This window comes from Notolepis coatsorum, assembly GCF_963971535.1.
Source record: "Notolepis coatsorum genome assembly, chromosome: 19".
NCBI lineage: Eukaryota > Metazoa > Chordata > Actinopteri > Aulopiformes > Paralepididae > Notolepis > Notolepis coatsorum.
The window spans coordinates 14,899,228-14,924,363 of NC_140183.1; the positions used below are offsets into that span (position 1 = coordinate 14,899,228).

The 25,136-nt window shown below is 42.9% G+C and overlaps 1 protein-coding gene across 1 annotated transcript in view; it reads left to right on the forward strand.

Annotated features, from left to right (window-relative positions):
* Nucleotides 1–2,155: 2,155 nt before the first annotated feature.
* The window catches only part of LOC311246338 (uncharacterized protein), a 39,379-nt gene continuing 16,398 nt past the window's right edge, over nt 2,156–25,136 (forward strand). The window contains exon 1 of the mRNA XM_084336488.1: nt 2,156–2,226. The gene's annotated coding sequence lies outside the window, so the exon portion shown is untranslated. The remainder of the gene's footprint in view (nt 2,227–25,136) is intronic.

Sequence of the window (25,136 nt, forward strand, 5' to 3'; positions counted from 1 at the left end):
AATAATATTATACATTCCCTGAGGGCCATACATAATATGAACATCCAAGCTCTTCCCAGTACTGCATATTTATTTAGCTAATATGGCCCACTTCAACAAAAACGTTGTGCTTCACATTGAAAGTGATCTCACAGACAAAGTTAAAGCAGAAAAGGTCATTGATGCCAAGAAAGACGAAATGTCGCATTTTGCTGCATTAAGGTAAGACAATGGTTAATCTATTATTGGATGCCTTCATTTGAACACTTAATTTGCACTATATATTAAATGAGTGGGGCTCGCCTCGCATAGCCTAGTCCTAGTGGGACGTATTGACAAAAAAGGAAAAAATGCGCGCTATAGCCTACCCTATTGTCCGGTTCACACGCCGCCTATGCCCTCAATGCAGAAATCAATACCTCTCTCTTCATTAATCCATGTTTCCGAAAGTGCTATTACTTTGAACTTTCAGCGTTTTCAGATATTCGTTAATCTTGGTACCATTTGCATATACGCTTCTACAATTAAAATGTATCAAAGAAAAATGTCCATCTAACATTGTTGTTAAATGGTTCCTCGGTGTTCACAGTTTACCTCTACCTTAGCAAACAACTTTTATCAAAGATGGAGAAACGCAATTACAAGGTAAGCCTTATTATATTACCTTGTATTAATGTATAAGATAAGATAAGATAAGATATTCCTTTATTGGTCCCCTTGGGGAAATTCAGGTATAGCAGCATGGGGAGGGAGAAGGGGAGGTACAGGTATAAAGACATACAGGTACAGGTCACAATTATATTACAGTGGAGAAGTAAAAATAAAAAAGCAGTGTAAACAATATACAATATGCAACTCTGGACATGCGCATATGGGCAATAAGGTGCGAGATGAGGGTATGTATGCCCTCTCAGTTATTTCCCCCTATAAATATAGTTGCAATGTATAATCTAATAATTTAATCTAATCTAATTATATAATCTAAAAAACCCGAAATGCTAAATATATGTAATATATAATCTAATAATCCAATAGTCTAAATATAATCTAATTATCACGGTTGTGTTTGGAACCCAATAGATAGAGAGAGAGGAAGGAAGCTTTTTTGCTAGACGTTCACAGAAAGTTAGAGAAACTAACTGCGTTCTGTTTTATGGCAATAATGTTCAAAAACATTTCTAACGCAAATTGATTGATTGATTGAAAACGTATTAACAGATTGCAGAATGGGTACAATACAGTATGGCTCAATACAAACAATTGTTAAACGGATACAGACCAGAGAAAGACTTTCGTCTTGTTTACATCGGGGTCCCCCATTTTCAATTCATCAGGACATTTATGACATACAGATATACAGAACTGTGTAGTAAAAAGAGATCATACAAAATATATAAATCCGAAGGGGAAGAAACTGTACATTGGTAAACAAGACGAAAGTCTTTTACTGTATTGTACCCTGTTAATAAAGTTTTCAATCAATCAATCAATTCCTTAAAATTGTCCAGACGTGCGGGAGTGCCTTTGCCTTTGGGAAACATTATTCTGTGTGGGAGGACACCCGCCTTCTCTCTTTTCTTTTCTTTTCGCTATTTCATCTGTCAGATCATCACGGCCGCGACCTAGTAGTATGGTTGTCAATATTCCAGTGTACAGTTTTGCTTGTACAGTTGTACAGTGTTCTCTCCCCCCCCCCCCCCCAACCCCTCCTACCCAACCCCCCCCCCCCCCCACCCAACCTCCTCCAATGTACAGTTTTTACGTCAAATGTATATACTCCCTTTTCTGGACTCTTTTTGTATCACAAACAGTACTGTATTTGCAAATCTGGTATGTCATAAATGTATAGATGTAGCAGTACTGTCTATCTGTATGTCATGTATGTCATAATGTCCTGATGAATTGAAAATGGGGGACCCTGATGTAAACAAGATGAAAGTCTTTCTCTGGTCTGCATCCCCTTAACAATTGTGTGTATTGAGCTGTACTGTATTGTACCCATTCTGCAATCTGTTAATAAAGATTTCAATCAATCAATCAATCAAAACCCTCTCTCTCGCACTCTCTCCAACCGCACGTCTCAACCGAGCCTGGTCAAGGGGGGGGAGGGGCTAGGCCCAATGTGGAGTGACGTCCCCTCTCCTCCAATCAGCGCGCGGTCTGTCGCTGCCACAGGCTTGCCCCGTGTGAGGCTCGCTCCAGGATTGCAGCGTCATTTCTGGAGTCTCGTCGTTCTGGTAAACAAAGGTACATGGTTCATGTAGACCTCTCCGTTTTGTTACAGTAAACTCTGCTTTTATTCATCTACTGACCGCACGTATCTTATCTGTAGCCTGTAGGGCGTTTCTGCCACTTTTCCATACAGACTGGGCCTTGAGTGACCAGAGGTAGCTGGACCAGCTAACACAGCTAAGCTGCTATGCTAATGCTAACACTACGCTACTAACACGTTCTGAGTTCTGGAGAACACGTTAGGTCAGAAACTGGTGCGTGTATAGAGAGAAATGTGCGTTTATTCAGCTCGTTACTAATAATCACCGAATATCTCAACTGTTGAGCATTTCAGCCACTGTTTCGGCTTTACTTGAGAGGCTATGCTATTCTTCTAGGATGAGGTTGGGATGGAGGAGATAGCAGCAAACCGGTCTCGCCCACGCAGAGGAGTATGGTATATCTGCAGAGCCACAGAGCCCAACGTCTGGGCGGGGCTTGGTGGCGTGGACGGGTTTGAGGCGGGGCGTCGTGGCGTGGACAAGCATAGATATATATAGAACACTTCATCACTTGTTCTATAGATATCTATGTGGACAAGTATTGTGGCCTGGATGCGTGTATCACTTCCGCAACGGAATTCGGTTTCCGGGTTCCTCTGATTGGCCGCGACCCCCACGTGACCGCCCCCCTATCCACCGCCCTGACGCTGCCGCGGCAGCGTGGTTGTTTACATCAGGGTCCCCCATGTTCAATTCATATAGAACGACTACGCCGTAACAAATCATTAAAAAAATATACACCGTTAACTGGAATATGTTGTGCCTTTACACATATGTTGGATTATGTAATTGGTTTGTCATGACAAACAAATAAAAAATCGCGATTTACCAGCTGGCTACAACATGTGAATGAATGAAAACTTTATTTAACAGATTGCAGAATGGGTACAATACAGTACGGCTCAATACATACAATTGTTAAGGGGATGCAGACCTGAGAAAGACGTTTGTCTTGTTTCCATCAGGGTCCCCCATTTTCAATTCATATAGACATATATGACATACATGACATACAGATAGTCAGTACTGCTACATCTATACATTTATGACATACCAGATTTGCAAATACAGTACTTTTTGTGATACAGAAGGAGTCAAGAAAAGGGAGTATATACATTTGACGTAGAAACTGTACATTGGAGGAGGTTGGGTGGGGGGGGTTGGGTACATTGGGATATTGACAACCATACTGGGTAATTTACATTGGAGGTGGTTGGGGGGGGGGGGGGGGGGGGCACACTGTATAAACAAGTAACACTGTACATTGAGGGGGGGGGGGAGGAGACACTGTACAAACAAACACAATTGTACATTGAACTATTGACAAAACCATACTAGGTAAATGACTGTACATTGGAGGGGGTTGGGTTGATGTTGTAGCCACCTCCTCCGCGGCAGGAATACTAAGCTCCCCCTTAAGCTCCAGGAGAGAGGGGAGAGGCTGAAAACCTGCAGTTCTTGCCCGCCTGATGGGAGCCGAATCCCCGCATCCGATTTGTCTGATGAATACCCCCAAACATGGAGGTCCCGAATGCATGGAGTATTGATTGCGCCGTAACAAATCATTAAAAAAAGATACCGTTAACTGGAATATGTTGTGCCTTTACACATATGTTGGATTATGTAATTGGTTTGTCATGACAAACAAATAAAATATCGCATCCGCCGGCTGTCTCTGGCTTGCTCCAGCGGACACCAGAGCTCAGCCCGCGGCGAGAATGTGCTGCAGAGAGCGGCATCGCTGAGCTCTGGCTCTGACTACATGCAGTCACTGAGTGTTGTGTTGCTGTAGCCAGCGGGTAAATCGCGATTTTTTTATTTGTTTGTCATGACAAACCAATTACATAATCCAACATTTGTGTAAAGGCACAACATATTCCAGTTAACGGTATATATTTTTTTAATGATTTGTTACGGCGTAGTCGTTCTATATGAGTTGAAAATGGGGGACCCTGATGTAAACAAGACAAACGTCTTTCTCAGGTCTGCATCCCCTTAACAATTGTGTGTATTGAGCCGTACTGTATTGTACCCATTCTGCAATCTGTTAAATAAAGTTTTCATTCATTCATTCATTCATTCAGTCAATACTTCCGCGCGTATAAATTGAGGAAGTGAGCGAGCTCTGCCGACTGCCGCGCGTGGCAGCGGCAGAGCGGTGGATAGGGGGGCGGGTCACGTGGGGGTCGCGGCCAATCAGAGGAACCCGGAAACCGAATTCCGTTGCGGAAGTGATACACGCGGCCTGGACAAGTATTTGTTGGAGTGCGCATGCAGATGGGGGGGGGGGGGGGGGGGGGCTCTCTCGCTCGCTCTCTCGTTTACGAAAAGTATTTGTTGGAGTGCGGATGAGTGGGGGGGGGGCTCTCTCGCATATAGTAATAATAGAGTATATACATTTGAGGGGGAATAAACTGTACTGTACATATACAGCACTGTTTGTGATACAAAAATAGTAGAGTACATTAACCTGGCACACAACATACTTGTTCACATGTCATTTTTCTTTCACTCTAAAGGAAATATGTCTCACATACAGTAGACCCCCCAGTAGCCTACTTTGTGGAGACAAAGATGATGAGTACCAGTCTTCTCCTCAGACATATAAACTGTACATTGGAAGAGGTCTACAAGGTCTCGTTATTTCGCGTGACAACTAGGGATGGGTACCTTTCACATTTGAACCGATACCGGTACCTGTGAATCGATACCGGTACCCAACGGTACCTTTTTTCGGTTTAGTCTCTAAACATTTTATCTACCTACCTCGGTTGTAAAAAAAAAATCCAAACTTAATATTTAATAAATAAATTATGTATTATTATTACTTTATTATTATTTACATCTTACTAATGTAAAGTATTTTACAACTGATTAAACAAACAAACAATCTAGCAGCAATGAACTACTCTTCCGCTGATTGAGTATTCTAGCAGTTCTTTTTGCTCCACCCCCGCTTTGGAGAAGAGTAGACCCGCTCTGCGGTGTGTGTGGCTTGTTTACCGACGTCACATCCTCTACTCTTCCCGAGTTGTGCCGGCTTGCACTGTAGCCCTAGGAGCTAACGTTATGTCCGACGGTTAGCTTAGCTAACGTCAGTTTAAGAACGTCAAATGGGTTACAAATATGTGAAACTATGGAAGGAGTAAGCCGACAGCTAAAAATAAAACCCACCGTGGCAGCGCGAGCACATAGCAAAAGAACGTTTGGAGATAGTGGTGTTTCAAGAGACTGGCTACAGTAATATGATGCTGGGCTGTAGTGATCAGTTGTTCCGTGTGGCGCAAGTATGTAAAAAAGAAAAACAGAAACAACACGTTTGTCATCTGTAGTAAATAAATGAAGCTGGAATCCATTTTGTGACTATGAACAGAGCCAGTGTCCCATTGTGTCCCGGATTCAATCTCTCCTCTAAAGACGCTCCGTGGCTAGGCTAACAGCCATGTCAGACAGAGCAGATGTGGAAACTGAGCTACACTTTCTAACAACCTGCCCACTACCAAGATAGATATCAGAGACATATACTCCCCAGTCCCCATGAATTGCAAACACCCAAAGAGAGTTTGAAAACATGTATTGTGCCTTAACGTGCGGTTTCGTTTTTTTCGTTTCAACAATACGTGACGTCATCGGATTTTTTTTTTGCGCATAGTACCGAAAGTTGGCACCGGTGGATCTCACGTGAATCGATACTCGGTAGTACCGATGTGTTTCGGTAGGTACCTTTAAAAGTACCGAATTCGGTACCCATCCCTAGTGACAACACAGCACAGCTGTCAGAAACTGCACATTGAGGGGGTTTGAATCACTGTACATCAGTGGAGGCTGCTGACTGATTCACTAGAAACTGTACATTGTAACGTTATGTTATTTCGCGTTTTTATTCATAACGTTATTTCGCGTGACAACACAGCACAGCTGTCAGAAACTGCACATTGAGGGGGTTTGAATCACTGTACATCAGTGGAGGCTGCTGACCAAATTTTTAGGTGAAGCACAAATTATTATATTATATATTAAATTATATTTTTTAAACATCCCCAACGCTGCAACACCCCCATTCCTCCCAGGTGTCAGGCTCCTCATTAGCTTCCATTCATTTTGGGGACCATGTTTAAATATCGGAGATGAACGTTATTTCGATTGATATGAATAGCTAGTTACGTTTATATAGAGAGATGATAAATTAATTAAACGTAAAAAAAAAAGAAAATTTAAGTGATTCGAACTTGTCACCAACTGACCATAGGCTCCACAGCAAGCTGACGAACGAGTTGAGCTAACCGTTGATGTTAAAACTGAGTGACGAATGTATAATTTACACTTGTGCCAATTGCCTACTTATTATTAAGCTAGGTATTGTGCGAGCGTTGCTTGATTAACCTGCGTGGTTATTATGTAGGGGGGATTACGAATGCATAATGCCGCGGCAACCTATTAAGATTACCTATGCGACCTATGTGACACATTAAAGAGGGCGGCTTTGTGTTTTTCTGGAGAGCGTTCTGAACTAGCGTATTCACGAAGGAGGGCGCCTCTGCCGCTGGGGCGTGCTAGCGCGCGGTCACGTGGGCGTCGTGGCCAATCAGAGAAACGCTGAACGAAGCGCTGCACGCAAGTTAGTTACCTTAAGTGTTCACGTGGGGGGTACAGGTATGGTCAGGGTAATTACTAGAGGTGGGCATAGATAATTTTTTTTTATCTAGATTAATCTATCTGCAATCCTGGAGTTAATCTAGATTAAAATGGCTCATTTGGATTCGCCTGTTCGAGTCCAGCTCACAGCTCCGGGGTTGTCACCAGCTTGGCTGGCCGTTCACACTAATACAATTGGCAGTATTAGAGGGTGGGAGAAGCTGGCGGGGTGGGTCCGGGTCGTTGTAAACAGCGACTCCTACAGTTCGGTCGGGGCGCCTGCTAAGCGCGGATAGGACTTGAGTGGGATAGTGTGATCCTTCCACACGCTACGCCCTTTCAATGAGAATCCGCGCTGCCAGGTGAAAAGAAGCGGTTGATTGGCTGGACGTGTGTCGGAGGAAGCACGTGATAGCCTCCACCAGGGTTCGAAATTAACGGGGGCTCGGGGCAAAATGCCCTTGAAAATGGACAAAATGCCCCCGAATATCAGTTAAGGGGGGCAGAAAATGCCCCCGACAGTTTACTAATTATATATATAATTATATATATGATCTACAGTGCGAGCATTTCCCTTGTATTTGGCCCTAATAATATGTGTGTGTGCGCCACCCGGAAAAATTATTTACTCGAGACGAGTGACGATTACAAAACAGCTCCGCTGTTATAATAGTCCCACATTACACAAGGCGCATAAACGTCCAATCACAGTAGCGCCCGAAAACAAAGTCACGGTACCGGCTTAGGCAAGTTATACATTCAGAATCAGACAACGCAAAAAAATCAGCCAGCCATGAAGCCCATTCATTTTTATTTTGAGCAAAAGAGAGACGAGGAGAAAGAGAGGAATCCGGCTGACATGGCTTTTGAAGTGATATTCGCACGTGTTTTTGCGGGTCCAGTCCCCACGGTATGTTGACAGAATTCGCAAAACACCTTATCGACTGAAGCATAAAAGTCATTAGGATACTGCTCTGCTCTGAATTTAGGGCTTAGTGGGGAATTTCTTCCGACGTTAACGTTAACGACGCACCGAAGCAGCTAGACCATTTCTCCGTGTTGTGTGTAACACGCAGCGGTCCCCGCCTCCTCCCTCCTTGCAACAAACGTTCCACCCAAAAACGGAATTTCTATTTCATAATGAATTAAATAATTGTATAAAGAATTTTCAATGTTCTGTCATCTAATAATATATTCCATTACCTTTCCTATCTGTATCAAAGTCAAAATGTTGGTATCATAACAACACTACAACATACAAAAGCAGCTTGACAACCGATATCCTTTGCGTTTGATTGATTGAAAACTTTATTAACAGATTGCAGAATGGGTACAATACAGTACAGCTCAATACACACAAGTTAAGGGGATGCAGACCAGAGAAAGACTTTCGTCTTGTTTACATCAGGGTCCCCCATTTTCAATTCATAGTGTGCACACGCACAGTATAATAATGCATGAGATAAATAGTTAATAAACTCTGTGTTACTTGAACAATTTTCACTGTGCTCCTAAATTTCTTTGTGTGCTCCTAAATTTTTATTTAGATTTTATTTATTAACATTTTATTTAGGAGCACATGTGCTCCTTGGGAAAAAGGTTAGCGTAGAGCCCTATATATGGAGACATTAACATTACATTATCAAACATAGGGACGAAGACTGTAAAAAAAAGTGTCAACAATGTTTTATAATCCTTATGTTAATTTTCATCATAAAAATTCAGTGCCCCCGAAATACAAAAAAAAGCCCCCGAAAATCAATTAAGGGGGGCAAAAAAAGCCCTTGAAAAAAAATGTTAATTTCTAACCCTGGCCTCCACTCTCCCAGACCGACTGTGGGGGGTAAGTGCGCAGCGACCAGGAAGGGGATTGGGAATTGGCATAACGACTAACATTGGGATGGGAGAAAAATCGGAGGAAAATGGAGGGGGGAAAAGATTAAAAAAAAAAATGGCTCATTTGAAGTCTGCCGAAGGCATTCAAAATATGTGTTCTACCTAGGGATGGGTATCGTTAGGATTTTATCGATACTACTACTCTTATCGATACTGCTTAACGGTTCGGTACTTTATTGCCATTGCTTTATTATTTATAACTTTATAAATAAATATTATTTCTTCAGTAACAGCAGCAGCAATGTTCTTTTATATAACTTTATAAATAAATATAATAAATAAATATAATTTCTTCAGCAACAATGTTTTAAATGTGTCTGAATTATAGACTTTTTATAATAAACAACAAATGTAAGATAAAAAAATATATATATACACTGAATGATTAGTTGTTACCTAAAGCCCTTGGACTCCACTGTAGAGAAGGGGTGCAGGCCTTTGACAACAAACTGGGTCACAGCCCTGTGACACTCGTGTGTCCCCCCCCCCCCCCCCTACCTCTGTCATCCTTCCTAGCTGCTAGGGTGAAGGGACCTGGCTTGGCTGGGATGCCTGTATTCGGTGGTGGAGGGAGAGGGAGGAGGCGTGGGCTGTCATCTTTCAAATATATTTGTAGCTAAACAATTATATTTCATTTATTAGCCTATTCGTAATAATTCGTTATTAGCCTAGCTAACTCCGTAATTATTATCTTGGCTTACCTGCAGTGGACGTGCATGGAGATGGAACACTGCGAGCAAAGCAGTCGAAAACGGCGCATTTCTCCAGACTAATGTTATGTTTTGACAAATTGCTTGTATTGCCACCCATACTTGCAAATGTTTTATTGCACGACAACGTGCGTTGTCGGCATCGACTTTCGTAAAGTGTACCCAGACTTTCGTTTTGTTCTCTCCGCCATGATAATAATAATAATAATGAGCGCAGAGCTCGGTCTGTGTCCTCAGCGCTTCAACACTGAGCCACAGATAGGCCCCGCCCTTAAGTACCCGTATGTGTATGTGTGAGTCAGTGAGCGGCTCGCTTCTCATGCAGACAGATAGAGGAGAGGAGACCCAAGTTTGAGAAATAGATTAACGGCGTCAATTGTATTATCGCGCGATAACAGTCCGGCGTTAACGCAGCACGTTAACGCCGTTAACACTTTGGGTGCCGGGACACGTCTTCTCACGTCTTTGCTGGCCATGCTAAAGTTGCCGGGGGACGCTGTACAGCGTCCTTATATCAATATTTCAAAAATCTGCGATCGGATTCATAATGTCCCTCCGCTGGCCTGAGATCCACCAGCAGGACCCACTGAGCTCTCTGGCGGTTCAGGAGCGCCATCTGGTGGCCGATCGGCGCAACCGCTTAACAGGAAGCGCAGTAGAGGTTTTGCTAGACGTCCGTATTGCTTCCGGCCACTCGGTACATGTCCCGTGACTCTAGCTCGTCACACTACATAGCGATCGATTGCCAATAACTCGATAAACAACATGATTTGGACGTATATACCATTATACAAGCTGGAGATGGACCGGGTAATAATATATCCCATAATGATAAAATTTCTACTCGACGATGATCGCCCAACGGCGCGCGGAGACTGGGGTGAGTTTCAGCGTGTAACGTTACCGTCTTCGATAATAACTGATATTATCAACATTTGACCCACATTAGATGATTGGTATAACGCTGCCCACGGAATTATAAACGCCCCCTCGCCCATCCGGTCAACATCAGATGACGTGTAGTAACTTCTAGAAGTACGTCTAGTTGGAATTTTTTATATCGCGCTGATTGCCATCAAACTGTATTTCATCATCAATATAATGCATTTGGGGCTATATATCACGTTCTGGAGAAAGCTGCAGAAAGAGATGAAAACATACTTATACATTAGACCATACTTTACTAAATGAAATGAAAAAGTTTAACGTTGCTACACAATGAACAATACATATAGGACTTTGAATGGGCCCTAATAATGGCAATGTAGCAATAGAATTTAAAAAGTTATAGCCCTGCAAAGAAGGGGACTTTCTCCATAGACAAATAGCGCTGGCAATCTATGGTATATCATTAATTTAACCTTAGGCAACCAAAGTGTTAATGGGCCAGCTCTAGTAATTACTTACGCCTTTTAGTTTTACCCCGTTTGGGGCATAGGCCGTCAACAAGGATTCTCCAAGCATCCCGATGGAACACACCTGGGGCCAGCTGGAGAAACAAATGTAATCTGAATATACAATTTTTATAAATTAAACCGTATACACAGAGGTGCAGATGAGTCTGTATACCCTATTGGTCATAATATAAATTACAATAAATATAGACAATATAAAATATGACTAAAAGTAAACAGTATACACAAAGGTGCAGATGATGGTCTGTACCTATCGGTCATAATATGCATTATAGTTAGGGATGTCCCGATCGTGTCTATATTAATCCCAGCCGAAGAGTGCAAGAGCGCTTCCGCATTCTTCGCCGCGCATGCGCATGAGGTCCTCGCTTAGTTCAGACGCCCCATTCAACACGGTTAATCACAAACTCGAAACTCCGTTAAGCTCCAGAGAGAGAGGCTGAAAACCCACAGTTCTTGCCCGACGGATGGGAGCCGAATCGCGGATCCGAGTTTTCTGATGAATAGCCCCAAAACATGGAGGTCGCGAACGGCGCCGGCTTCGCTGACCAGAGCTCTCTCAGATTCAAAGTTTTAATTGCAGCCTGGAACATACATGTTTCGGAACCAATGTGTAACTAGACAGTTACAATATAACATTTATATTAATTAACCCAGTTAATGCCTTAAGAGAGAGTCTGGTGGTCAATTACTACGGAAATGTTGTGTCTTACTAATAATAACTAATTCCTTGGTCAATAGAAGTCTCTGTGATACTTTCTGAATATGATTTGGGAATGGGCAGGGTTATAATAGAAGAAAGACAGTGTAAACAATATAATTAACTCTGAATATAATAATGACGAAAACTAAACAGGATACACGTCAACAAGGTGCATGAGATGAGGTTATATGTAGTGCACCTTGTTGTGTGTCCTGTTTAGGGATGCCCCCCGGACCCCGGTTTTAAACGGGAACCGGTACTATATTAGAAAATACCGGAGTATTTATAAGCTCCGACGTCCTCGGTACTGCTATCGATACTCTAGAGAAATTATTATTATTATTATTATTATTATTATTTAAAAGTTGCGAACGATCTCTCCTCTCTCTGTCTCTGCACGAGAAGCGAGTCGCAGCGAGTCAATACACACACTCCTCGCGAGTCGCGCTACACATACATACGGGTACTCCTTAATGAAAGCGCTGTCAATAGTATGCAGCTGCAGCACGTCAGACCGCAGCGCTTACAAGCCCCGCACATACAAGCCCTGCACACCTGATGTGCTGCAGCTGGAAGCATCTCAGCGCTGTCTCCGTGCTGACGCGCGCTGCACACAGACACAGACAGCTCTGCATGGACTGAGTCGTGATGGCGGATAGAGCGAAGCGTTCACAAGTGCAACAAAACATTTGCCAGTAAGGGTGGCAATACGAGCAATCTATCAAAACATTTGTTTGCAAAACACTATATTAGTTTGCAGAAATGCGCCGTATTCGACTGCCTTGCGCGCAGTGGTCCATCTGCATCCACGTCCACTGCAGCCGGTAAGCCAAGATACGGAGTTTCCTAGGCTAATAACGAATTATTACAAATAGGCTAATAAACAAAATAATTGTTTAGCTACAAATACTACAATCTAAAAACTTTTTATAGATCGTCAAGCTGAGGTCAGCCACCAATGTGTCCCAGTGAGCCCACCACACATCCTCCATCTACCTCCACCACCCAAAGTCCTTTCTCCCTAGCAGCTAGAGGAAAGATGACAGAGGATAGGGTGAACGAGTGTAACAGGGCTGTGACAAAGTTTGTTGTCAAAGGCCTGCACCCGTTCTCTACAGTGGAGTCCAAGGACTTTAGGTAACAACTAATCATTCAGTGTATATCGTTTTTTTTGTATACATAGTTGTCTAACTTGTCTGTTGTTGTTATAAGTTATTATTGAAGCAGCTATTCCCACCACTCCACACAAATTTACAATAATTCAATCATTTCTAATCTTTACTGTAGGGAGATGACCAATGCTCTCAACTGCAAATATAAAAATCATAAAAAAATTATCAAAAAGAACCGATAAGAGTATCGATAAAGTACCGAACCGTTAAGCAGTATCGATAGGAGTAGTAGTATCGATAAAATCCTAACGATACCCATCCCTAGTCCTGTTTATTTTTCATCATTATTGTATGTTCCAGGCTGCAATTAAAACTTTGAATCTGAGAGAGCTCTGGTCAGCGAAGCCGGCGCCGTTCGCGACCTCCATGTTTTGGGGCTATTCATCAGAAAACTCGGATCCGCGATTCGGCTCCCATCCGTCGGGCAAGAACTGTGGGTTTTCAGCCTCTCTCTGGAGCTTAAAGGGGAACTCCACTATTTTGGGAAATTAGCTTATTTAACATCTTCCCTGGAGTTAGACAAGAAGATACATACCTTTTTTGTCTCTGTGCGTGCATTTTAGCTTTGGGAATAGACGCTCCGTTAGCATAGCTTAGCTTCATCACTGGAAGTGAGGCAGGACAGTAGCCTTACAGTGCCTTACAGTGTATTGCAAGGTCTGACATTGACCAAATTTGATATGCATGACCTTGGTGGGCTCTAGGTCAACTCCTGAAAAGGGGGTCAATGTCAGACCTTGCAATCAAAAGTTAGGGGGCGCACTGAAATTATGGCAAGGGTTATTAGCCCCCTAACTTTTGATTGCAAAGTCTGACATTGACCCCCTTTGCAGGAGTTGACCTAGAGCCCACCAAGGTCATGCATATCAAGTTTGGTTATCGGCCGATAATCAGTATAAATATGCGATCGGTGATAATGCTTTATTTTCGCCGATCGTCAAAACCGATCGAAAAACACAATCCAATTCTTAGCGGAGATCTCACTCGCTGAGTTCTGTCTCAGACACACGGAACTGCTGCGTCTGCTCCTCCTCCTCCTCCAGCCCCTCCCGCACCCATGTAAACACAGGTCTAGTCTAGTCTAGGACCTCCGTGAGCTAACGTTAGCTACCGTTACAAAATGACCCAGTCAACTATTCACTTTTAGTTTAATACATGAGGCATTGTTAACAAGTCTAGTAGTGCATGATAGCTCACGTTAGCTCACTGTTCAAAACGAAACGTCCCATTAAACTAAATAGTTCACTGAGGCGTTGTCTTAACGTTATCTAGCCGGCTAGCAGTAGCTACAGATAGCTCCTGATATCAATGTCTTATAATACTGATTCGATGCGTATTCGAGCTGAGGGCATGTTGAATGTGATCAATAGGGTCCAGCTGCAGCTCCGGAGAATCCTGGCCGTAGCTGGAGGCTACTCGAGTACACACAGTGGAGCTGTTTGCAGATAGCGAGCATTTTGACTTGTTGCGTGGTGGCGAATGTCTCGCAGATAATACAACTACAAGTATGATTATATAATATATATATTTATAAAAATAAAAAATACTTTATATAAAATAATTTTTTATTTTTTATTTTTGAATCAAAAACGATCGATATTGGATCAGTATCGGCCGATATGGCTCAAGACGATCGGTGATCGGTATCGGTGGCAAAAAACGTGATCAGGGCATCCCTAAATGGAAGTATTGATTTCGCCGTAACGAATCATTAAAAAAATATACCGTTAACTGGAATACATTTACATTTAGTCATTTAGCTGACGCTTTTATCCAAAGCGACTTACAAGTTCTGTACGACAAGTCATCAGGAAGGGCACAACTCTATCAGCTGAGTAACAATGTTCATAAAGTGTTGAGTGCTACAGTGTAGGTTAGTTTATTAGGACAAGTGCATGACAGTAAGGTTAGTTAGGGTTAGATTTATTTAAAAAAAAAAATTAATTCAGATAATGGTTGAAGAAGTGCGTCTTTAGTCGACGGCGAAAGATTGGACGGGTTTCGGCTGTCCTAACTGGGGTGGGTAGTTCATTCCACCATTGTGGGGCAAGGACTGAGAATAGGCGACTTCTCTTTGATGACCCTCCCGGAGCTTGGATAGGAGTAGGTCTGAGGCGGCCAGAAGATGCAGAGCGTAGGGGTCTTGCGGGTGTGTAGTTAGAGACCATTGACCGGAGGTAGGCGGGAGCGGTTCCCTTTGCCGCACGGTATGCCAGGTCGAGGGCCTTGAAGCGGATTCGTGCAGCAATGGGGAGCCAGTGCAGGTCCCTAAGAAGTGGGGTGACATGGGCCGACTTCGGTAGGTTTGAGATCAGGCGGGCCGCTGCGTTCTGAATGAGTTGAAGAGGCTTAGTGGCAGTCAGGGACCGATACTAAAGCCCGCCGCCCGCCAGGGGCGCTCAGTTTTTACCTTTGGCGCTTGACACTTAGAGGGCTGCCCGCCGTGTGGCGTGTAGACGTGTAGTTCATAACGATACTCTTATTTTGATTGTGCGAGTACAGATTATAGCCTCTCGTCTTTTTTTTCTCCGCCGCGAGATCGTTAAAAAACTACAAGTCCCACATTGCACTCAAGTCAACGGTCCAATCACAGTAGAGTGACGTGACTGGTTTCATGAGAAAGAAAGCAAATGACCAATCGGAAGCTCTCATTTGGCTTGTTTACTTCCTGAAACGCCACCATTGCGATATGCGGGCAGTCTGCTCTAGTCTATATCGGACCTCCATGAGCTACCGTTTCTGTTTAAACAATGACCCAGTCAACTATTCACTTTTAGTTTAATACATGACGAGGCATTGTCTAACGGTATCTAGCTGGCTAGCTACTGATAGCTGCTGATATCAACAAATGCTCCAGCAATAGTCGACTCGAGTGCATAATACCTCCGTTCCCTCGTTAGCTAGCTCACGTTAGCTAGCGCACGTTAGATCGATCTGTCCCAGTAAACTAAATTGTCTTAACGTTATCTACCGGGCTAGCAGTAGCTACAGATAGCTCCTGATATCAATGTCTTATAACATTGATTGAATGCGTATTCTAGCTGAGGGCATGTTGAATGTGATTTGACAAAAGAACCGTAACGTTACCAATAGGGTCCAGCTGCATCGCCGGAGAATCCTTGCATGCTGAATGTAGGGTCTAGCTGAATATAGGGTCTAGCTGCAGGGCCGGAGAATCCTTGCTGGAGCTGGAGGCTACTCAAGTATACACACAGACAGTGGAGCTGTTTGCAGATAGCGAGCATTTTGACTTATTGCGTGGTGGCGATGTCTCGCAGATAATACAACTACAAGTATGATTATATAATATATATTTTATTAAAAAAAAAATGTATATAAAATATATATATACTTTTTTTTAATCAGAAAAAAATTGGCAGGTAAGAAATATGCTTGGCGGGTAGATTCTTCCCATCTACCCGCCACTGGCCGGTGAGTCAAAAAGTTAATTTCGCTCCCTGGTGGCAGTGGCCGCGAGGCCAGCGAGCAGTGCGTTGCAGTAGTCGAGGCGGGAGATGACTGTTGATTGGACGAGGAGTTGGATGGCTTCTTTTGTCAGGAAGGGGCGGATCCTTCTGACGTTGCTCAGGAGGAATCTGCAGGTTCTGGTTGTCGCTGCGATGTGAGCAGAGAAGTTCAACTGGTCGTCGAGGACAACACCAAGGTTCTTGGCGGTCGGGGACGCGGCCACAGCTGCATTCTCGACTGTGATGGAAAGGTCTGTCAGGGGGGAGGATTTGGCCGGCAAGTGAAGCAATTCTGTTTTGCTTAGGTTCAGTTTGAGGTGGTTGGTCGTCATCCAGGCGGAGATGTCGGACAGACAGGCCAAGATCCGCTCAGAGACGTGGATATCTGAGGGAGGGAAGGAGAGGAAGAGTTGAGTATCGTCGGCATAACAATGATAGGAGAAGCCATGAGACGTGATAATGTTACCCAGTGATTTAGTGTAGAGGGAGAAGAGAAGGGGTCCTAGAACCGAGCCCTGGGGGACACCCGTCCGCAGGGGGCGGGTGGCCGACAGGGTCCCTCTCCATGACACTTGGTAGGAGCGGTCATTGAGGTATGATGTCAGCCATGTCAGCGCAGAGCCAGCCACTCCCATTCCTGCGAGGGCCGCGAGGAGGATCTGATGGTTGACTGATGGTCGAAGGCTGCAGATAGATCTAGGAGAATCAGGACAGAGGAGAGGCCTTTCGTTTTTGCTAAGTGAAGTGCCTCTGTGACCGCAATGAGGGCCGTTTCTGTGGAGTGGCCAGTCCGGAAGCCAGACTGATTAGGGTCTAGGAGGTCATTCTGTAAGAGATAAGCAGTAAGTTGGTTGGATACAGCACATTCAAGTGTTTTAGAAAGGAAGGAGAGAAGAGACAGGACGGTAGTTGCCTATGACGGTGGGGTTTAGGGTTGGTTTTTTTATGAGCGGCGTGACTCTGGCTTGTTTTAGGGAGGTGGGGACCACCCCCGAGTTGAGTGAGGAGTTGATGGTTGTTAGTTTCTTACACATGTTGGATTATGTAATTGGTTTGTCATGACAAACCAATAAAAAATCGCGAATTAAGCGGTGGTATCCTATAGCCCATATTATGTACATTTCAACAAAGTGGAGCCGCAGGGGACTTCCATAGCATACTGTGGCAATTCCAGGTGTAGGGGTGGCAGAATAAACAACACACAGACAGGTTGCAGTTCCCAAAATCATACTCTTCTTTATTTTCTAATAAACAATAAACGTTTCACACATCTCACTGGCTTTATAGCCATTAATCTGTCGGCCGGGTGGCGTCTCCGCTCCGTGGCCTGTCTCCTTGCGCTGCTACGAGAGAGTGAGAGGGTGCTCTTCAGCTCCATTAAGTTCCCCCTCCTCAACAAGCGCACCTCGCCGTGATTCGATAATCCGCTCTTTGTTGGTGACAGGTATAGATAAGACGGGTTGTTATGGTTACGTCATTCACTAAGGGGTCACGTGGTGTTGTAGTATGAGTAAAAGTCAGCTGTTCACCGGGGGGTTTCAGGTATTGAAATGATGAGGGGGTGAAACGGGGAAGTCATACTCTATAAATGTTTGGATAGTCGCCATACACTCTTGATGACCTTCTAGCGACAGGTGCGTCCGGAAGCGGACGCCCAAATATGGGCAGCGCCCAGCCATTGTGTCGCTACATAGCGTCCTTCAATCACCAAGCCCAGTGGTGGCTTGGGGTTGCCACAATACGCCTTCAAATCCTCTTACCTTGACGATTAAAAGCCTCCACAATTTAGAAAACAGTATACCCATCCATGGCTGGTGTTGATATTTTACGATGCCAGCTTGTGAGAATTCGTTGTAGCCAGCCAGCTAACGTTAATGCCATTCATAATTTATTAACATAGCTACAACAACACAGTAACGTTAATATAATTACATGCATCATTGTTTACAATGAACGGTGGGGCTAATCGAAAGGACTGGACACGGACAAGTTAAACAGCAATCAATTAATTTAATTACTAGACTTCACTCAGGTGTATTATTGATGCTCTCATTGATACTATGTTTGTTTCTGAAGTGTGTGTGTGTGTGTGTGTGATATAGAGAGAGAGGGGGGTGAGAGAGATGAGGAAGGGGCAAGAGAGAAAGAGCTGGGAGAGTGTGTGTGTGAGAGAGAGGGGGGGGTGTGATTAATCAGCCCTTGTGTGGGTGAATGTAACAAGTTCCTAACGTTTTCTTTCCCCTATTATTTCATGCACACTTTATTCATTGTTTTAAATTATTATTTTCTTTTAAGTTATTTTGTGCATCACTCTGTTTTGAATTTGATGCAAATTTGCAATGCATGAGGGTCATCCTTTTGTGTTAAATGGCTGCATAAAGCAAGCATTTGTTGACTCGCATGTAGTATTAAAACTTGGAACTTGAAAAAGATCTGTTTAAGGTAGAATTTTAGATTTTTCTTTTAATGCGATTAATTTGCGATTAATCACAAGTTAACTATGGACAATCATGCGATTAATCGAGTTAAATATTTTAATCCATTGACAGCACTAATATTTTTTGGTTAAAAAAATGCGGTGTGGGTGGATTGGGACGAAGGGCGTTTGTTTTTACTGTAGGCTCCTCCCGTTTTGCCAGTACTGTGGTACGACTGATAGCGTGTGGTTTAGGAAGAGTGTTAAAGCCTACGACGATGCGCGAGTAGCTAAAGCTGCTGCAAATCCAAAGCCAGCTGCAAAGGCTTGTACCTATTGACGAGGCGTTTGCTAAATTAAAGAAGTTTGACAGAGAAGGGCTCAAGCGATCTCTAACTTGATCACAGAAATGAATGATGGCACTTGACGACCAGCCCTTTTCCCTCGTCGAAGACAAAGGATTCTGTCGGCTACTTCGTCATTTAGAGCCCAGGTTCATAATTCCAAGCCGCCGTCACTTTGCAGAGGAGTGTTTACAAGCCAAGTATGCATGGCACATAAGTTTCACCACGGACATATGCACCTGTGATGTTAACTTTGTTTGGTTTATTTAATTATTTTTGAGGCGTGCTGTCCTATAAATGCTAAGTAATAGTTGTTTCATGGACCAAGACCACAACAGTCTCCTCTCCTATAGCGTCAAATGTTTTATCTGCTGACGAAGCACAATACCTGTTGGTTTTTAGTTCACTCATTGTTCAGGGAAACACATTGTTAATGACATTGACGGATTGTGAATTTTGTGATTGACTCAAATTATATTTATTTGGAAAAATAAATAGTCACTTTATTTGAAGAGTCAAAACTGTTCTCTTGGCTTTGTTTTGTTCATAGTAGTAACGCTCATGTCATGATAAATCTTGTTAGGTCAAAACTATAGGAATATACATGAAAAAAATCAATATCGTGCACCCCTAGTTGTTATCAATGGGTTGGTTGAGAAGGGAAGTTTCATCTATCTAGGGCAGGGGTTCCCAAACTTTTCAGGCCGCGACCCCCAAATAACGGTGTCAGAGAGCCGCAACCCCCACTATTATAGGAGGTTAAAAAATAATAATTAAAAAAAATAAATTATAATTTTTGAACATTTTATTTTTATTTTTTATAAATTGAAATGTATGGTTGAAACATGCAAACGTTCAAACGCACACACACTAATAAGCATTGGAGGCTTTTAACCAGGGCCGGACTGGGGAAATCATTCAGGCCAGGAAATATAGTGCAAAATATAGCCCCAGTCAGGCCACTTTTCAAGCAGGGGTCTGGGGGTACCCCACCAGGAAATCTTTTGTTACAAAGACTTAATTTCCTGCATTCTGGTGCAGGATTTTTTAAATGTGTACCCTTTAAATGCCAGTGTTTGTGATTGCATCACAAATTATTGTTAATGTTTGTAATGTCAGATTGAAAAAAATACAATCTTTTATTCAACACCACATATTAATTTTATAATTCTAACCATTTAAATGCCAGTGTGCAGGGAGCGAAATTAACTTTTTGACTCACCGGCCAGTGGCGGGTAGATGGGAAGAATCTACCCGCCAAGCATATTTCTTACCCGCCAACTTTTTTTTGATAAATTTTTTTTTTATTATTATTTTATATGGATTTTTTTTTAATAAAATATATATATTATATAATCATACTTGTGATTGTGTTATCTGCGAGACATCGCCACCTCGCTGTCTGCAAACAGCTCCACTGTCTGTGTGTATACTCGAGTGGCCTCCAGCTCCAGCAAGGATTCTCCGGGGGTGCAGCTGGACCCTAAACGCTACATTCAGCATGCAAAATAATTCTCTGGCGCTGCACCTGGACCCTAGTCAGCAGCCCTCACTCATGCGATGTAAACCAGGGACTCGAATACGCATGTTGTTGTAGGACATTGATGCCAAGAGCTATCTGTAGCTACTGCTGGATGGCGTTGGGACAACGCCTCAGTGAACTATTTAGTTTACTGCGACATTTCGTAGTGACTAGTTACCTAGCCAACGGAGGTATTATGCACTGGGCTATTGCTGGAGGATTTGTTGATGTCGGGAGCTATCCGTAGCTAGCCGGCTGGATAACGTTACACAATGCCTCGTGTATTAAACTAAGTGAATAGTTGACTGGGTCATTTTGTAACGGTAGCTAACGTTATCTCACGAAGGTCCCACACTGACTAGACTAACGTCACGGTGAGGCAATAGCCTCTGTTTACATGCAGGCATACAGGGGTAGGAGCAGCAGTGCTAACTAACGTCACGGTGACTCAGGTGGGGAGGGGGTAGCAGCAGCAGTGCGCGGTGCGCGCTTCATGTCTGCTGAGACAGCGAGTGAGAACTCCGCTAAAGAATTGGATCATGATTTTCGGTTTTCACATGACTATTTGATTGCCCGTCACACGGCGCTCAGACGTCTCAGTGGGAGGCGCCAAACGTAAAAACTGAGCGCAAATGGCGGGTGGCGCTCTCTAGTTTCGGTCCCTGCCAGTGTGTGTGATGGCATATATTTTCAATATATCAAATGCAAAGTAGATTTCTGGGGGGGATTATTACAGGCTAGCATGTGTCAATGATTAGCAACAACAGTTTTTTGTAAGGGTCCCGCCTCCACCAATCACATGTGGCTCCCTACCACTCGTAGGTCCAACTTCAAGTCTAGGGGGGGACGTGCTTTTGCGGTCGCAGCCCCTGACCTCTGGAACAGCATCCCCATGTCCATCAAATCTGCCCCCTCCATCGAGTCTTTTAAATCAAAACTCAAAACCCACCTATATCGCCTGGCCTTCCCTGACTCACTTTGACTCTTGCCGTACTTGTTGACGTGTTGTTCTGTTTTTCCTTTGTCTATCCGTTGATTTTATTTTATTTCTCTGTTTATTTTATACTTTTCTTTGTACTTAGCTTAGCCATGTGAAGCACTTTGGTTGACAAGCGTCATGTTTAAACGTGCTATACAAATACATTTGATTGATTGATTGATTGATTGTGTGTGTGAGAGCAAGAGAGAGAGAGAGATAATTCTCCAACTTGTGTGAGTTGCAGTGATCTCCTGGTTGTTCCCCACCTAGGTTATCTAACTATTGCGCTGCTGCAACTAGAAACACTGGCCTGGCCTGCTTCTAAGTTCAGTGGCCTGACTGCATAAAAAAAATTAAATAGTTTTTATAATTTTTTTTTAATCATCTGGCGACCCCCCCGCTTTGGGAACCCCTGATCTAGGGAACCTAGCTACATCCGGGTTATAATGTTGCATAGGCTGCGCGTGGATGAGGGCATGCTGAATGTGATTTGACCAAAGCAGAGTATACATACAGACAGTGGAGCTGTTTGCAGATAGCTAGCATTTTGACGGTGATGTCTTGCAGATAATACAACTACAAATATAATTATATAATATATATATTTTATAAAAAAAAATATAAAAAATTATATATTTAAAAAAATATATATTTATAAAACCAAAAACGATCGGTATCGGCAGTGTATCGGCCGATATGGCTCATAGACAATCGGTGATCGGTATCGGTGGCAAAAAACGTGATTGGGGCATCCCTACTTTTATATTATTATTAGTGTTATTATTAGCCGCGGCAGCCTCGGATATAAGCCCTTCATTAGCAAAAGCCAGAACTAACGTTGGTTAGCTTAGCAGTGTTTCTCATCTGTTTATCTGACATACATTATCCTAGTTTAGCTTGGTTTAGGAGTCCATGGTAAAGTTGTATGATTTACAGTTTACCAAACAATTATTTTTCAAACTTCTGTAGATGTCCACGATATTGCATTTAGTTGTATTTTCATTTAATTTGGTTTACTTTCTGACGAGGACGTGGTCTTAGTTTTTCCAATGCGACCCTGGAAACACCACTTGGAAGACAAAAACATCTGATTGGCCAAAAAAAACAGCTTCCTGCATCAATAACCAATCAGATGTTTTGGCCATCAAATGAAATGCAATTCATAGATCAGAACTATAGCAGTGCATCTGTCCAGGGTTAGAAATTAACATTTTTTTTCAAGGGCTTTTTTTGCCCCCCTTAATTGCTTTTCGGGGGCTTTTTTGTGTGTTTCGGGGGCACTTAATTTTTATGATGAAAACGGTTATTAAACATCCTTATCATTTAAAAAATACAACTCAATTAATGACCTCAAACAGTTAACTTCATTTGATTATTTTATTCACATTCACAACACAGCTCATGTTGTGGATACATATAAAACCAACCTATACAAAAGATAAGCATACTGCAAAAAAAAGATTTGCTATAAGGGTTGTACATCATGCTTGCTGAGATCATACCAATTGTTTTTGTTAAAAGTAAAAATCTGAAATTTGGTTAAATTAAATTAAACAGATGTAACAGCCTGAACAACAGAGAGGTAACAGCCTTACATAATTAATAAATCAAATCAAGAGCATGAGGCATCTTGGGGGCCATAAGGCTTAATGTTGGGCCTCCTCGCCCTATCTCCTGCCTTGAACCACTTCGCAATGGCAGGCTCCAAGTTCATCTCCCCCTCAGGTGGGCCCTCAAGGTAAATGACCATCAAATGGTCTAGTGTGGATGTCTCCAGCCTGTTTCGCCAGTCATTTTTAACCCGGTTCATGAGGGAAAAAGATCTCTCCACTTTGGCTGTTGCCAGTGGAAGAACCTCGATTATTTCAAAGAGGTGAATGATATTTTTGAACTCATCTTTCCAGGTTCCAAACAACCTTGACCGCCAGTTGACCTGTGCATATTTTTTCAGCATTTTTTTTAGCCGTGCCCACTCAGCCATCGCTGTGTTGATCTCACAGCCTTTCGGGGTTACGATATCTTTGAAATGCTGGAGTAAAAGCCATACTTCATCATCTCCATAGCCAGCTAGGTCCTGGTCCTCTGGCCAGTTGCTGGGATCCACTGTGCACATGGCACTCAGTACCTTGCCTGAGAATGTGGCAAACCTTTCCTCCAGATGACATAGGACTGGCTTGATCAGCGCCTCAAGGGAGTTATCAAATGCAACTTTTTGTTCTGGGTTAGTTAATTTAACTCCCCTGTATGCTCCCATTCTGCACTCCCCTCTCACTGATCTCAGCCTGTGGCCATTGGACTTTGGCATGTCTTTCAATATTTCAGAAGATGCCATGACTGCATTGACTACTTCTGTCAGTGTCACATTGTCTCTCTGGAACAAGAGGGAAAGGCGTGATAGCTCTTCTAATATGTCCAAGTAAAGGCCCACGTGAAGGATGAACTTGAAAGAAGTGATCTTCTTCAGCCAACCTCTGGCTTTTGCTGCATCAGGTTTCTTGATGTCTTGACGGTGTTCGCTTCCAATTTCACTGAGATGTGCCACCACTGTTGGATAGTTTCTTTCGAGTGCCACAAGCGCTCTGCGTCGGTGGTCCACCCATCGAGTGCCCTCTACTTTGGCTGGCATTAGAATGGACTCTTCCAGTATGGCAGCCATTTCACCAAGTTCACGAACACGTTTTGGAGACGTTCGATAGAATGTGGCATATGATGACAAAAAGCCATCAATCTGAAAAACAAGAAAATCATTCACTTTATTTTTGTCCGAGTCTCCAGAAAGATTTTTTATTTACTCTGGTTGCAGTTACAGTCATAAAGAAACCATTACATTTGTTGAACAAAATTAAATGAAATTGATGCCAAAAATATACTAAATTAATGTAATGCCAAATTCCATATACTAAATTAATAATGATTTAAATTTAAATTATTATATTGTTATATTATTATTAAAATAACGTTTATAACTACTACAAACCTCGTTGAAGTAACTGTCTTTAAATGCATCCTTGCAGGCCAATTCTAGACGATGTGCAACGCAATGGATTCCCATCAGCCAAGGCATGTCACAGGAAAGTTGAGCGAAGACACCATGATGTTTTCCAAAGTTTGTCGCAGCTCCATCGGCACCAAATCCAATTAGATTTTCCTTCCATCTTGGAATGCCTTTCGACACCATGACGGAGTTTATGCAATCAAGGATTCCGCTTGCTGTTGTGTTCGCTGCTTCTGCAATTCTATCAAAAAGGGACAAGACATATGACCCACACTGTAAAAACTGAGCGTCATCTGGTCACTTTTAAACTATCAGCTAATTGTATTAAACTAAAACTGTGTAAAATGCAATTAATAAATGGTTCAAATTCATTGAATTCAGCTCGATTCGATTTCAAAACTGTCGTTTTTATTATGTATATGTTAATACTTATTTAATAAATATGAATGAACCCCAATCCCAGTGTTCTTACTTATTATTGAACGTATTATTTTCCCAAATACCGCGCAACCAATGAATGAGTCTATCGAGAGAGAGCGAGAGGAGAGAGAGAGCGAGAGAGTAACCTCGTTCCCAGCTTTATCTCGAGGGCGAGAGAGATAGAGAGAGAGAGGAGAGAGGAGAGCCCGC